The sequence below is a fragment of the Tachypleus tridentatus genome, chromosome 6 (genome assembly GCF_004210375.1).
Source record: "Tachypleus tridentatus isolate NWPU-2018 chromosome 6, ASM421037v1, whole genome shotgun sequence".
Lineage (NCBI taxonomy): Eukaryota > Metazoa > Arthropoda > Merostomata > Xiphosura > Limulidae > Tachypleus > Tachypleus tridentatus.
The window spans coordinates 133096850-133112221 of record NC_134830.1 but is presented as its reverse complement, the minus strand read 5'-3'; the positions used below and the strand labels follow the sequence as shown (position 1 = coordinate 133112221).

General features: G+C 32.4%; 1 long non-coding RNA gene across 1 annotated transcript in view; it reads left to right on the top strand.

Moving 5' to 3' along the window:
- LOC143253697 (uncharacterized) overlaps positions 1-15372 on the top strand; it is a 32999-nt gene that overhangs the window by 14817 nt on the left and 2810 nt on the right. Inside the window, exons 4-5 of the long non-coding RNA XR_013029784.1 lie at positions 6745-6779; positions 8543-8680. This is a non-coding gene — a long non-coding RNA (uncharacterized LOC143253697). The remainder of the gene's footprint in view (positions 1-6744; positions 6780-8542; positions 8681-15372) is intronic.

The window sequence follows — 15372 nt, the reverse complement described above, 5'->3', positions numbered from 1 at the left end:
TTTTGTTTAGCAATTTCGAATGCAATCTCATATGAAGCTACCACTACGGCTGCACTCTGCTGCTGAAACGACCCACTTCTATCGATTCTTTGGCTTTTAAGACACCGTTCATGCCATTTGAAGAAATCCAAACCCTTCTTTGCGTGTTTTGGATGTTTCATCTCGAGATGACGCTTGAGTTTTGATGGTTTCATTGACTCTGCACTCAGGACAGCATGGTACAAAACACACTGTGGTTTCTCGATGCCGTCGTTGGTGAGCACAGTGGTGAAGCCAATGTTGAGGTAGCATTCTGAGTATCTGCGCCGTTTAGCCATGGACACACCTCTACTGCTTACTTATCTCCTTGTTAAAATAAAATAAAAATGTTGAATAATGAACGCTTTGGCAACTGTAGATCTTACACTGACTACTTGTGGGGGGTGCAGGTAGAGTAATGATGGGGTAAGTATTGGGAGGGAAGGGAGCGTGGCCAGTCGTGCGATTCGTCATCCACCAATCAGCAACGGACATGTGACTCACGTATCAACAGCGAGCACACACACACTTAATCACAGCTAAACATACACACGAGCATACGTACATGCGCGTGCACTCACATACTCGCTACTCACTAGTACACACATACATACAGTTGCAGACACATACACATTCACACAGGCACGCATACATACACCCATAATATCACCTAATGACATTGAACTAACGTAGCACACGTTTTGCTTTGCACCAAAACAAAAAAAAATGTAAGAGCATGAAAATGTAATTGATGAAATAAAATGTTATCCCAAGCCACTTCTAACAAGGCTACGCGACTCCCCTGCCAAGCCTTCCGACCCATCGGTTGGGAACCCCTGGTCTGCAACCTGCCACAATCACAAATTATCAATTGTAATAGTGTTTCACATTTAGCCCAATTCTGATTATTTATAGTAACGTTGACAATGATATTGTGTAGTATTGTTGATAGTTTAATCTTAATAAGTGTATTGACTACAAACAGTGTACTTTGAAGCTTCTTTGAATTTGAAATGATTGAAGTTATCAAAAAGTGTGAAAAATGAAATGAGAACTGACATTGTTATGTGATCATGGTGAGAGACAAATTGTTGAACCTGATTCCTAATCCCAATACAGTACTTCTATCTTTTCACAAGATTAGCTATTCTCATTCAGTGTTACTTTTTAAATGTTTACTGTTTCTTTACACATGTCACAAGTCTCCTACCTACCCATTAGAATCAGATGATTCCAACACATCTCATATAAATTATCATGCATCACTTCTCCACCAATGGCAGCATGACATGTTCATGTAACTCCATCTAAATATCTCTACTAAACCATCACTTTGTATTTGGCAGCACTTCTGTTTGGACAACTTACTTCATTTGTTTCAATTTTCACATTTGTATTTAATATTTTTGCAAACTGGTTTTCATTTATATTACTTCCAAGTTTCTTCATCTTAATTTAAACCCACTTTATTGCAGTTGTATTGTTATTTATACTTTCAGTTGACTCTTCCTACTTATGAATTGTGAAGTCATATTACATTGTGGGTCATACCTGCAACTTGCACTTTGTCACAGGTTTGGAAGATTTATTGGCATTTATTTGCTAGGAAATCAATTGAATGTTACATGGGTAAATCTCTATCACCAGAACTTTGCACCACTTCCTCCCAAACATGCTGTGCCTGTCCAGGCAGATAAGGACTTAGATCACTTATTTTTCATCTTCTGATTTTACTGTGCCTTTCCATGCCCTATCTGAGGAGGCTCTTAGGCCTTCCATTATGTTTTTGGATTTTGTTTCTCAGGTGTGAGAAGTTACCTTGCCCCTATTTCTTGTGAACCACATCCTTTCTTATTAACTTTTTTTATTATGAGTTCAGTCTATGTGACTGACCACATGACCTCTTAGTACTTCTTTCAAGTCTTTTTAGATTTAATACTTCAAACTTTGAAATTTGACCATCTTTCAGTTACCATTACCTACTCTTTCACATACAAAAATATTTTTATTGAAGTATTTTTAATAAACTAAAATAAAAACTTGTTCATGAATGTATAGTGTATTTATTTTAAATAGTCTGTGTGCAAAGTGATTTTCATGCTGAGATTAAAAATACTTTTACTTATATTAAAAACCTCAAATTTACTTTGTGTAATCCTTAAAACCTCCTGAATACATTTCAAACTTTTTTCAATAAAACTCAGTTTTTTTGTTAATTTCTCTACCCTATCTCAAAACAGAAGCAGATAATTTGACTTACCTCATAACCATCAAAAGCATAAATTGAAATAAATCTAAATTACCCATTTTTCTTTCTAGAAGGACTTCAAATTTTAATATGAAACCATATTAATTTATCCAAAGTAGTTCTAAGTTCATAACAGTATATATCTATCTATAATGTTTTATTGCCCTTTGAACAGTGTCTGACTACTATCTGCTTCATTAGAAGTTGTAAATCATGTGGGGCATATGCACATTACACTATAAAATTACATTTTTCACAAGCTACTACATTTGTTCATGTGTGTGCCTCAAAACATGTTTATTATTATTATCTGTTTTATTTAATCTAATCATAATTAACCTTAAAAAGATCCATATTTTTACATTTTAGTTACTTTTATATATATGTGTGTGTGTGTATATATATATATATAAAGAATAAACATGAAAAACAAGAAATAAAATACTTGACCTATCTTCATTTTTGTTGCTCTCAATTATCTTAGACAGTTGACCCTAATTTTTATACTAATGGTAGTAATGCACTGAATAATTTTTATTGAATTAAATAATACATCAAACCATTTACCCTAATAATAGGCAAAAAATAGACACATTCCCTTATCTTTGAAAATTTTTGTGGCTTTCTAACTGTGTGATAAAAGTTGTTGCAAGTTCATCCAAGTTAGTCATTAACTTCCCACAAGAATAATGATGGTACGTTGAGTGAAACTGACATTTAACTGTTCAGGACATAATGTTACACAATAAATAATTTGATAGATAAAATCCTTGACTTTCTATTGGTTATAAGTAAATTATAATTAAACATAAGAGAGAACTGTTAACAAATTATGAAATAGAGGATGTAACAGGTAGGTGTGGCAGGAATGGTCTGATTTTCTATTCAATATTTCTATAACCAAACAAAACTGAAGACTATAGTAAATGATTTTGTCTGAGCAATGATGATTTTACATTTAATATTTCATAATTTTTCGAGGCATGATGGATAAAATAGGGAAGATGACATGCTAAGAGAAAATGTGTCGTGTCACTAGGAGAAATTTAGGATTTTTTAAAAGATTGCCTTGTAGAATTAAGAACTTAAAACTTATATATTTTTAAAATATGAATTATTTGTTAAGATTTTGTTCTGTTTTAATTGATATAACATAAACAAAAAGTAGTTTAATAACATTTTTAAAGTAAGACACTTAAACTTTGTGTCATGCACAGTAACAGATACCTGTGGCAATAGGGCTAAATGACCTATCCTCCAATCCCTGTTTGACCATTTTTTGACCTGGCTCTTTGACAAGGGTTTAGCTTCTTCTATAATCACGTTATATAAGGCAGCTTTATCAACTACCTGTACATACTTGAAAAGATGGAACTTACTTGAGTCCTCAGTGCTCTCCAGTCTTCTCAAGTTGTGCTAAAAGACCATTTTAGATACGTAAATGGGATATTAAGGTGGTATTGCATGCTCTTTCTTAATATCTGTTTTATCCTTTAGCCTCATGTACTGTGATCACCTTTTCCTTAAAGGTTTTTTTTTGTTGTCATTGCTGGCCTTTGAACATTACTGGTTGGAATTGTTTGTGTTATATGTGCACAGAATGTTTTATCATTCCATCTACATCTTTCTATGCCCAGACAGGTCATTCTTATCTAACACACTGGCAACCAGGGAAGGGGTTAAATTCTTCTCACCAATTCATCAGATTTCTATTTCTCACTGTGATATCAGGTTGGATCCTGATTGTTTGCTCTGTCCAGTTAAAACCATGAAGTGCTATGTGGCTCACACTAACCACTTTAGAGGTAATGGACAATGACTTTTTATTCATTGAGATCCTTCACTTTCCTGGGATTTATCCCAGGTTACCTTGATGAGGTAGGTATGAAAAGTTATCTACATTGCTTATAATGGACTATCTTTGAAGGCCAGGAGACTTCTGTGAGTTACATCTCATAAGATGTTTCACATTTTTTTCTTGGTGGCAGTTGGATTGAATTGTCTTCAATGTCTTTGCAAGACATTGTGCAGGATGGTATCTGAACCTGTCCCAGCACTTGTGTCTTGCATTATTTGACAGTATCTTCCCTGAGGGTTTTGACTACCCTGTAACTATTTTAGCCATGTCCACTATATTATAAGGACAGGTGAGTATTTTTATTGATAATTTTCTCTCTTCTTTACTTTCCAGGGTCTCTTACCTCTTTTACAGGATCCCACTCCATAGAGAGTGTTACCCAGGCAGGTGTGCTTTATCAAACCAATTATGCACTATCAATAACTAACTCAGTATCCTTTATCTAGGTTGCAGTGGGTTCTGTAGAAATGAGGTGTTCCATAAGACCACCTAGAGGCTGACCATGTGGTATTACTGTACCAAAGTGGACTTCCATTCATGAACTATCACAAGTTAAGCATATGGAGATCCTGCCCATCCCTACCAATCTTTGAATTGAATAATATTAGGATCTGTTTGCTTTTAAATATTTCAGGAACTTGGTTCACTTATTGCATTGTTTCCAGAGCACTGTTTATCAGGACTCCCCAATGTGCTTGACCCCTCAAATTCTACTAGGTGAGCTAGTGAATCTTTACCACACGTTGTTACCAGTAAGTAGGATGGTGGACAGAGATTATTCCTTCAGAGTTTTATTAGAGTGAATTTTCTCAACTCTTAGAAAAGAGGATGAATTTTGGGGCTCCTTCAACCTAAGACCATGAATTTTCTTTCCTAGATACTGATAGGAGAGGTACCATTCTATGTGGGAGCCAAATCATAATATCATTTGAGATTTGATGCTCAGCTAATCAGTTGTGTTAAGCGTGTCCCTTCTTTTTGATTAATATTAGTTCAGTACATTATTCATGAAAAAGGGTCAATTGTCTCTTTGCTATTCCAAATGCAAAGTGGTCGTATCCCAGGTCCTTGGTTAAGCAGTGCTATTTGTTTCATATTCTTCCCATAATAGACAAATAGAATTTTATTTTCTCACTTGGCTGTGGAGTGACAGTGTGTGTTTATAATTCCAGATCAGATGAGTTCTGTTTCCTCAGGTTGATTATGGCATACAGGATACTATCATTGGAAGTTTGGAATGTTGCCTTCTGGATTTCTTACCCTCTTGTCGTGATTCTGGTGGCTTGGAACGCATCATTCTCACTATAGGTCGGTATCCACTCACAAGTATAGATGTATATTGTTATCCAAATGCTTTAACCACTAATGTGGGATATAGGGACCATGGCCCTATAATTCAATCCTGACTAAAGGAACCCTGGCTATCTGGTTAACAGATGACAAATCATATAAAATTCCACCCACAGTACATGAATTAAGTTCTGGGTGAAAAGCATACCTGTTCTGGGTGTAATGTACAAGGGTGCTAATATTCTTTGGCACAATCATGATATGTGCAGATGCCTTTTGTATGGATAATGCCCTCACCTGTTTTCCAACCTTTTCAAAAAAGGGTTCCAGCTATATTGTGAGTGCAGATAAGTATATTTTGGAACTTTATATTTTCTAAAATCAAAAATGTATTTACATAATATTTAGCTCCTTTTATGCTCTCCTGCCCCTCCTCTCCTCTAAGAGCCAGTGTTAGAGACTGCAGATTGAGTTCATTCAAAAAAGTGATAACATTATCTGAATGAAGTGCCTATATACAGTACCAGGACAGAGGGTGGTATGTTGACATAAGTGGAGAGTGTCACGAGACAGATATCTCTACAGGTAGTTAAGAAAATAAAAAAATTGAAGCAAATAAGAAAAAAAATCAGATCATTGCTTAGATGTGCATAGGATGGAAACCATTGCATTAGAATAATAGTTGTAGTGTTGTTGTTTTTGAATTTTGTGCAAAATTACCTGAGGGCTATCTGCACTAGCCATCCCTAATTTAGCAGTGTAAGACTAGAGGGAAGGCAGCTAGTCATCACCACCCACCACCAACTCTTGGGCGACTCTTTTACTAACGAATAGTGGGATTGACTGTTACATTATAATGCCCCCTCAGCTGAAAGGGCGAGCATGTTTGGTGCAACGTGGATTCAAACTCATGACCCTCAGGTTATGAGGCGAACAACTTAACCCACCTGGCCATGCTGGGTCTAGTTGTAGTGTGAGGAGAGGTAGGTATTATTGAAAATACATTTTCAATTTTAGAAAATCTTATCTTTTAATAACTAGTTATTGTGTAATGATTTAAATAGTGTATTCCTTCTAATTATAAAATAGTGTAATTTTAAATCATTTCATGGATAATTACATTTGTCAAAATTATGTATCAAGTTTTTGTACATTTAGTAATTGATAAAAAAAACCTGAAAGTGTTTGAGATGCAATATCGTTAAGCAGAGAATTAAGAACTATTTATAGATTTTTTATTTGTGTGTAGATGCAAACATGTTTAATCAGTTTGAAGTTTCTCATTTTTACTGATCCAAAAAACAACAGAATATTATTCTATTTTTTTCAGATAAAAGACTCCCAGACATAGACACTGTGCCAAAAGTAAGTTTAAGCATATTAAGAAAAGTGTGTAGGTTATGTTTTACATTTTTAGAGGTAAACAGTACAAACCAAAATATTTAATGTTTCTATTTCACTAGAACTATGTAGAAATATCAAGAATATTGTAGGATGTTTTATTATGTTTGTAACATCTCAAAATCTAATCAAGTAAGTTTAAATAAATATTACTATGAGGTGATTTCTTGGTGCCAGATTACTTACTTTAGTAAACTACATTTTTTTATTATTTTTTGCTTCTGACTTACAAGATTTTAATCTTCTCAAACAAAAGCATCCAACACATAGTATGTTTTGAATTGTTTAATGCTTTTCTCATTGGGACACCTTCTTTATAATTAAACATGTGATATTGGACTTACTTTTTGGGTCTAACTATATATACTGGGCTGAACCTGGTCTGATGGTTAACTTGACAACTGTGTATCTGTGTTTTGTTTTACATTCTGTAACTGTCTTCAGTTACAACAACAAAAAAATGTTGTGCACCATTTGGTTTGACAGAAATAGCCTAAAATTTGACTGTTGGTGTTAACTATTTGACTTTTGTCTAATCCATCACTTCAAAGTTAGAGATAGCTATTGCATAGTTCTTTATGAAACTCAATAAAGAAACAAAGTGATAACTGTTTGAGATAGTAGAAGTTTGACATAGAAGAATATGCCTAGTACCTCTCATTCCTTGAACCAGTTTCACTCAGGGTGATGTTGTCATTGGAATGCATGCCTTCTTTAGAACATGGATTGTTGAGTCACTCTTCTGTGTGGATTGAACTTGTTTGACATGCTAAATGTCTGATTTAACATGTTCCAACATTAGAAGTTTACAAATATTTTTTAACCTTCTTATGTGCCAGGCAAGAGAATGTCCTTCAGTTGCATAAATTTCTTTAAGAAAGGTGTTTATTTTGGAATGTTTTTAACAAGAAATATCATTTTATGTTAGGTCTTAATAAACCACTTGAATATATGGAGCTTCAGGGATTTCATTTGAAATTTATATATTCTGAGTTCATAGTTTTATTGTTCTGATGTTTGACAACATATATCATGTTGCTTATCACATGATACAGTGATTACAAAGATAATATAGTTTTATGGGATTTTTCACATACTTTCGACTGTTCTTTCCCTGGAGTGAAAGACACCACGGCTTTCTCCAGTTGCATTGTCATATAAGTGTAGAGATTCTAACTAACAATTAAGTTAAAGGTACATATGGGCTAATATATTTGAAACTGACATTATTAATTTAAAATGAAATATATATATTTAAGTGTACCATATGTTTATACTTTTTGTAATGCTAAAGAAGTATGATAAAACTAAAGGAGGCCCAAATAAGGTTCTTTAGGTGGGACATAAACTTAGAGGTAGGAAAAGCATAAGGTTGGACCCGATTGTACTTGGATGTTTTTATATAAGGTATTACACATGTGGATGATTATTCCATTTTGATGTAAAGGAGATTTGACAAATGTGCAAATATAGAACATTAAGAATGAGGTGGGAGTAGAAATGTAAAAAAAAACAATAGGAAGGTATTATTTTCTTGGCTCTTGTGTATAATGTGTCTTGACAAATAGTCAAGAAAATATGTAAATGTTATGTGGTAAAGATAACTTTTTGTTTGTACCATAGGCATACTTTGCATTTGAAAAAAATAAATTGTGAATTATTCTTGTGTATACTTCATGTTTTATATTGCTAATGTAAAGTTAACATTTATTCTTTCTTTGTTTTAGGTATTCCTTCAGTCAGAATTTTCTCTGCATAGTCCAGAAACCTTTAAAACTGTGTTACCATGGGCTTGTATACAATCTGACCACATTACTGTAGAGGATTTTAATACATGTTCATTCTCTAAGCTATTACAGGAAAAGGTAATTTATGCTGTTATTTGAACTGCTTTTAACCAGTCTTAAGACAATTATTGCTTCCATTCTTTTGATGTTGTACAACTTTCTTAGTAAGAATATTTTTATTATTTCTAGGCTATATATCTAACCCCTATTGAGTTTAATCAACCAGTTATGTTGTTTGGAATAAATATACTTTTTAGGAATTGTAATATCCTATTATAATACAAATATTTTGAAACTGTTTCTTATGCTTTTGATATTGTAAAAAATATGAAAAATTAAAATTCATTGAAACAAAAGTATTGCTTGCAAACATCCCAAAATAACTTTTTATAAGTTGTAATAGCCGTGGATGTGTTTGATTTGGGAAAACAAGAACAAATTTTTCTACAAATCTTCTTTGTCAAACATTTTTAATATTTTTGGTTGTTTAGACCAAGCTGTTGTATTTCATGTAGTATGATTATTTAACATTTAGTTTCAGGTCAGCTTATATTAATATATCATTCAGGCCATTTGCAGTAGTGGGGTATGGGTTTATTTGGTCTTGGACATAAATTTTTCAAACAAATTAAGTTCTAGTATTCAAAAATTCTACAATTGAATTTGACCACTAAACACTTAATGCTGAAATTAATTGTTAAAAAGACTTAATTACTTCCAAAAGGCAATTTTAACTTTCAGAAGTGTTTAAGATTTCAGAATCATTCACATTGCTGATTGGATTTCAAATTTCCTGAAAAACTTTAGTAACATTTGAGCATATTAGAACACCACCGTAATTGTCATACTGTGAACTTTACACACAAAATAGTCATTGATTTGCCATCAAAATTAATTTGTGCTTCTTGCAAGTTAATATTACATGAAATTATTACAAAAATAGAAGAAAAATAATGTCTCTAACTTTACTTAATGCTAATATTTAGTGTATACGCCTTTGACATCAGTAATATCTCTGGTACATTGAATATCTATTTATTTCTCAAAGTCACTGCACAATTTAATTTTTTTTTTTAAATCTATGTCCATAGGCTTTCTTTAGTATAGTTGGTACTCTTGTTGTATTTGTTCTGTGTTTTAATATCTGGACCTTTTGGAAGCTATTCCATTTGATAAAGTTATCTTAAGTTGTTTTTTTTTTAATATGTTTCACGTATTGTGGAAGAGTTTGAGTGCAATTTAAAATATTGTCTGATTAGTTGTCTCGTAGGGTATAACATGGTGGACTGATATACTGTTGAATGTATACTGATCTATGGTTCCATCAATTTTGTGGAGAAGGTCAACACCATTTGTAGGTATTGTGCTTCATGTATGATTGACTGTTGACATGTGGTTGTCCTTCTGCAACATTTCATTGAGTTTTTATCAAATATATACACAGCAATTGTAATCAAACAATTCAAATTCAAACTTCTCTGTCCTAAGTATCTTGTACTACTGCTAGTCTCTTTTTGCAGTAAAGACTTTCTTGCTGCTAATGTTCCACAAAAGCCACATTTCTGCAGTTTACATGAGACTGTACTCTTTTTTCTTTTTTTTTAATTTTATAAGTGTACGACATTGACTTTTCAGATATCGAGTTTTACGTATCTCACATCTCTCTCAGTGGGTTTTTTTTGTTTTGTCTCCTCTTACAGGATAGGAGTTTTCTTGTAATAGTGCAATGTTTACTTCACAGTATATTGTGAAAACCAATCTCTTTTTATTAAATTTCAACCAGAATTATGTGAGAATTTGACACTGATTGCATCAAAGGGTGGATAATACTTTGTTTTTGCATTTTAAAGCCAACATCACACTATATTAGCTGTATGGATGATGATTTAGAAAAACTCCAACGTCTCGTATATACCTACACTTACCTGTACAAGAAACTCAGAATGTGAAAATTTGAAACCTTTTTGTCACTGCAGAAATTATAAGAAATCATGTTTCAACATTGCAGTTATTTGTATTTGATTAAAAATGCAGAACAATTTGTACAAAAAATCTGTGCAACTAATTGTTGTGACTATGTGGTTATTTGTTCTTAAAATTTTAAATTAATTAAAGGCATAGCATATTAAATTCATGGATAAAGTGAAAAAATCAATAACTTGTTTAGTATGTTGTTTTTCTTCCAACATTTTAAACAGTTATAGTTTTATATCATAAACACAACAAATTGAAAGCACAGAAACCATGAGGTGTTCTTGTAGAATTACATTTTACTATTTTCATGTTAGGTAATTAATCTTCATAAATGATCATCCATCATATTGATTGTATTCTGATTGAAACCGATTTGTCTGCTCTGTAAGGCATATATAACTTTTCTCTTTTTCTTGTCTTCTTTTCTTGATTAATTAAGACATTATTATAAATCATTAGTGTCTGTTGACTTACACTCAGAATTTCTTCTTATGAAATAATTTTGTAGATACCATCTGTGTATACTTCTTGATTTGATACAGGTAGATTTAACACATATTGAATATATGTAGTAACACCTTAGAAACATTGACAGCAGTTTTATTCATTGTGCTAAATCAATTAATTTTCATATTTTTTTCAGCTAAAAATTAAATGTTCATTTTATGTTCTGTGTTGATGTTTTGAGGAAATACAGGAGTTACTCAACTTTTTTATGCATTTTAATGGAAATTGCTGTATATTTCTTGTCCCTGACTTTCAGGTGGCATTTGTGTTTGTCAGCATAGGAGGCCTTATGGTCTTCATATGTGGATGACACTTTTATTTTTTCATAATGAAGATCACTGTTCAAACTTTTTAGAATATCTGCACTTATAACATCTTACTATTAAACTGACATGCAAGTTCATGAAACATAATAACATATTTTTTAGACTTTTTCGGTAATCATAACATTGATGGAGTCTATTATATGTATATATACAGAACTATTCACATTTCAACAGCATTATCTCTCTTGTTATGCTGTGTAAAAGAAATATTGTAATAGACCTATTAATAAACAGCTTATAGGCCATACTTCATATATTTTAATCTACATTCTCAAATTTCATTTTTGCATATCCTAAAATGTAATGGTGTCCTCAACATTTATCAGAAAAAACTATCAACACTTTTTTAACTTTGAAACTCAGAAATCCACCTAAGCTACCAATTGTACCCAAACTAACCATATGCTCTTGTCTCCTATACATAACAAAGCTTTCCTTTTGGAAAAATCAATTTTAATGCATAATTCATTATCAATGCCCTCAAATTAATTTCAGATTAATTTTCAAGTTCTCATCATATATATAAACTTTTTTCTATTAGCTTTCTCTCTGTTTCTCTTATTTTCCCCCTTACAGTCTTAACCAATCTCATTTCATCCTTCTTCTGCTCCCATCTGTCTTCACTATCTTGAACATGTGGATCAGATTTCTTAAACAAACATGCCATAGACAGAGCTCACATCTCCCTCCCTCAGTGTTTTTACTCTTGTCTTTTTGTGGTCCCCCGGAAGATAAGACTGCTGTCTTGTGATCAACTATGGTTTTATCAGTTTTAATTATTACTAGCTATTGAACAGTGTTATTCACCACAATACATGTTTCCTGGTACCACAGGGTATTTTCTGCCCCTGCCCTTTCTCTCTTGTTTCAGTTTATTCACAGACACCCTCATCACACTCCTATACTTGATTGGGACCTCAGTAAAGTATTGTATACTTGTATGCATGACCCTTTCAAGCCATTGGCTTCTTGCTCTTTATTTCACTCTTCTTTTGCTTGTTTTTTCTCACTTATTTATGCTCTAAATTTTTTGGACTATCACAGAAAAAGCCAGCACTTTTTCTTTCACATGTTGGCTTTTAAAAATAGAGTTCCCCTGTTGCACTGTGTCCAGTAAAATACCAAACTGAAATACTAGTAAGGATCCAATCACTTTATCCAGGTCTTCCGTTTTGTAAAGTTACCATTTTATAGCTGCTGGGGTAGTGTACTGTGGAGAATCTTGCCTGGTCAGACTGAACCACTGGAGCAATACAAAAGAATAACAATATGGTAAGAAGTGGAGTGATAACAATGTTGTCAGTGTAATATCAGATCCTTCTTGTATACAGCACTCACGTCACTTGTGCTATTCTCCTGCTGTACGAGTTTGTTTAGTAGCATTTAGGTGAGCACACTTTATACAATTATATCCGCTTTCTACAACTAGTCTGTTCATTAGAGTTGATGTGTGTATTATCATGTGTAGACAAATATTATGTAACTCTAGTGCTCTCCTCCTGTAGCTGGAGTATATACTCTAGAGTCTAATGGTAGAGTTGAAGTGTATACATGAATACATATTGCATAGCTAATGTGCCCTCATCTTGCAAATGGGGTCTGTCCTCTAGATTTCTAATGGCAGAGTTGAAGTATGTTCAATTAGTATGAAATTTTGAATTTAATAAAAAGTGTATATGTATGCTGAATGAACAAAGAATTGTGTTTCTCATTTGTGACATCCTACACACATGTAAGTATGCTCATATCTGCTTGATCTAAACACATAATAAAATATCTTTTTCTGATCTTTTCAGCCATATAAGTCAGTATTCTTTCCCATTCAGTAGAAATTTGCGTAAAGATGGAAACAAAGTAATGGAAGCTTGCTTTGGTGACATATTTCTAGAGAGAAAATGAACAAATTCTGACCCAGTTGCAGTCCTAATTTTTTTTTTAAACTTGCTTTACTTTTTTTATTAGTTAACTGTATTAAAATGTTGTATGTGATAAGAAGAGAAATGTTTATCCAAGATATTTTTCACTTAGCCATATGAAGTTTAGTGTTGCTGAAAAAGGCTGTTATGCCAAGCTGCATTAAGACAAGCTTTCATTGTCACTGTTAACTTATAAAACTTTTTGCTGTGATTCTTTATTGCTATACCACCTTATGGTTGAGCATACCAAAACAAATTATATGAAGTGTATTACAAACTGACATTGTTTAGATTCCATTAGGGAGACAATGAAAGGACAATATTTATTATTAAACTTACATTTTAAATCATGTTATGGAACACTAAAAGGACAATATTTAACATCAAATTTTACATTTCAAATTGAATTTGAAAGCAATGAAAGGAAAAAAAATGACAAGTGTTATTGATAAATATCATTTTTTCATTGTTCCCTGATAAAACAAAGAGAACATTAATCAATAAGAGGACATGATTAAAAATTAGAATCTTACAATTGATGAGAATTTCCTTCAACCTCTTTCAGAGTTGTTATGTGAAATATGAATAGTATTCCAGAACTAGCTGTATGTGCAAAACTGTTTTTATATTTATATTTTGTTAACCAGTTAAAAAACATATTCTTGGATGAAATATATTTTAAGTGTAATAATCAAAACAATCATTTACATTTTAAATACATAAGCCTTTCCTTGTTAAATTATTTTCATGCTGTCAGTAAAGTAACATAGACTGCCTCTAGTATGCACATTGTTACTGGGGCTGTATTTCCACAGAGAGAGCTTACCTCTCCAGCTTGTGTAGTACTTGTTCTTGACTTTTCTACAGTTTCTTAACTTCATTCTCAACTTGTTCAACACTAAACTTATTCCATTCCTGGCTGGGTCAACATTTTCATATACCCCTTTTCTCTAATTTCTTAGCTTCTCCACTTTACCTTTTGCAGTAGCTCTTTGAAAGGCTACCCATTCAATGATCAATGTCTTTGTACTGGTGAATCATTAACTTCCATTCTACTGATTTCCAATTCTAGATCCAACATTTCTAGCTAGCCCAACTATAGTTTATCTTATTTTGACAACTTATTCACAGGAAACCAGTCTCATCATTGAAATATGTTCATCATTCTGAACCATCTTTTTATTTATTTTCACAGTGACATTTGATAGCTGATCCCACTTGTCACACCCACCTGACAATAGTTTTGTCTGATGTTTTATATTTCATGATTTATAACCAATAGAAAACCAAAGTTTTAATGCATCAAATGACATTATATTGCAGAGAATTGTCTAGTTTGTTTCCAGTTCAAATGTTATTACCATGTGAAGTACATTGGCAGTATTAGTTCAATATTTATTTAATGGCTCTTGTTACACAGTTAGAAAGCCAGAAAACGTTTGGTATTCATAGCACATTATCTGATTTTTTAACTGTTATTAATCTGTGGTCTTTGGTGCTTTATTTAAATAAATAATTATTTAGTGGATTATTACTGTTAGTATAAAAAAGTAGGATTAAGTGTCATGGACAATCAACTGCAAGAAAAAGATTGTGTAAAAATTATGTCATTAGTATGAGAAAGTAAGGTTAAATGTCATGAAGAGTTGACAGAAAAAAAGACCCATGTAAATACACTATTTCTTGTTTTTCAGGTGTATTCTTTGTTTATTATTAGAAAAATAACTAAAATATAAAAAATCAGAAACTTGCGTTATATTACTTAAAATAAAGAATAATAACGAATTTTCATGAAGGATACACACAAACATCTCCCAACTTGTCTATGCATTGTGTAATTTGATAGGGTAACTTGAGCACCTCATTCACCACTTAATTTTGTAATTTTATGGCAGGAATATTAATTTATATACAATTGAAAGGGCAATGAAACAATAGAATTTAAATATAAACAGATGTATACTGTTTCAATAAACACTTAGTTTTATGTTACAACTTGAAGTCATTCTAGAAAGAAAAAAGGGTAATTCGAATATAGTACTTTTCT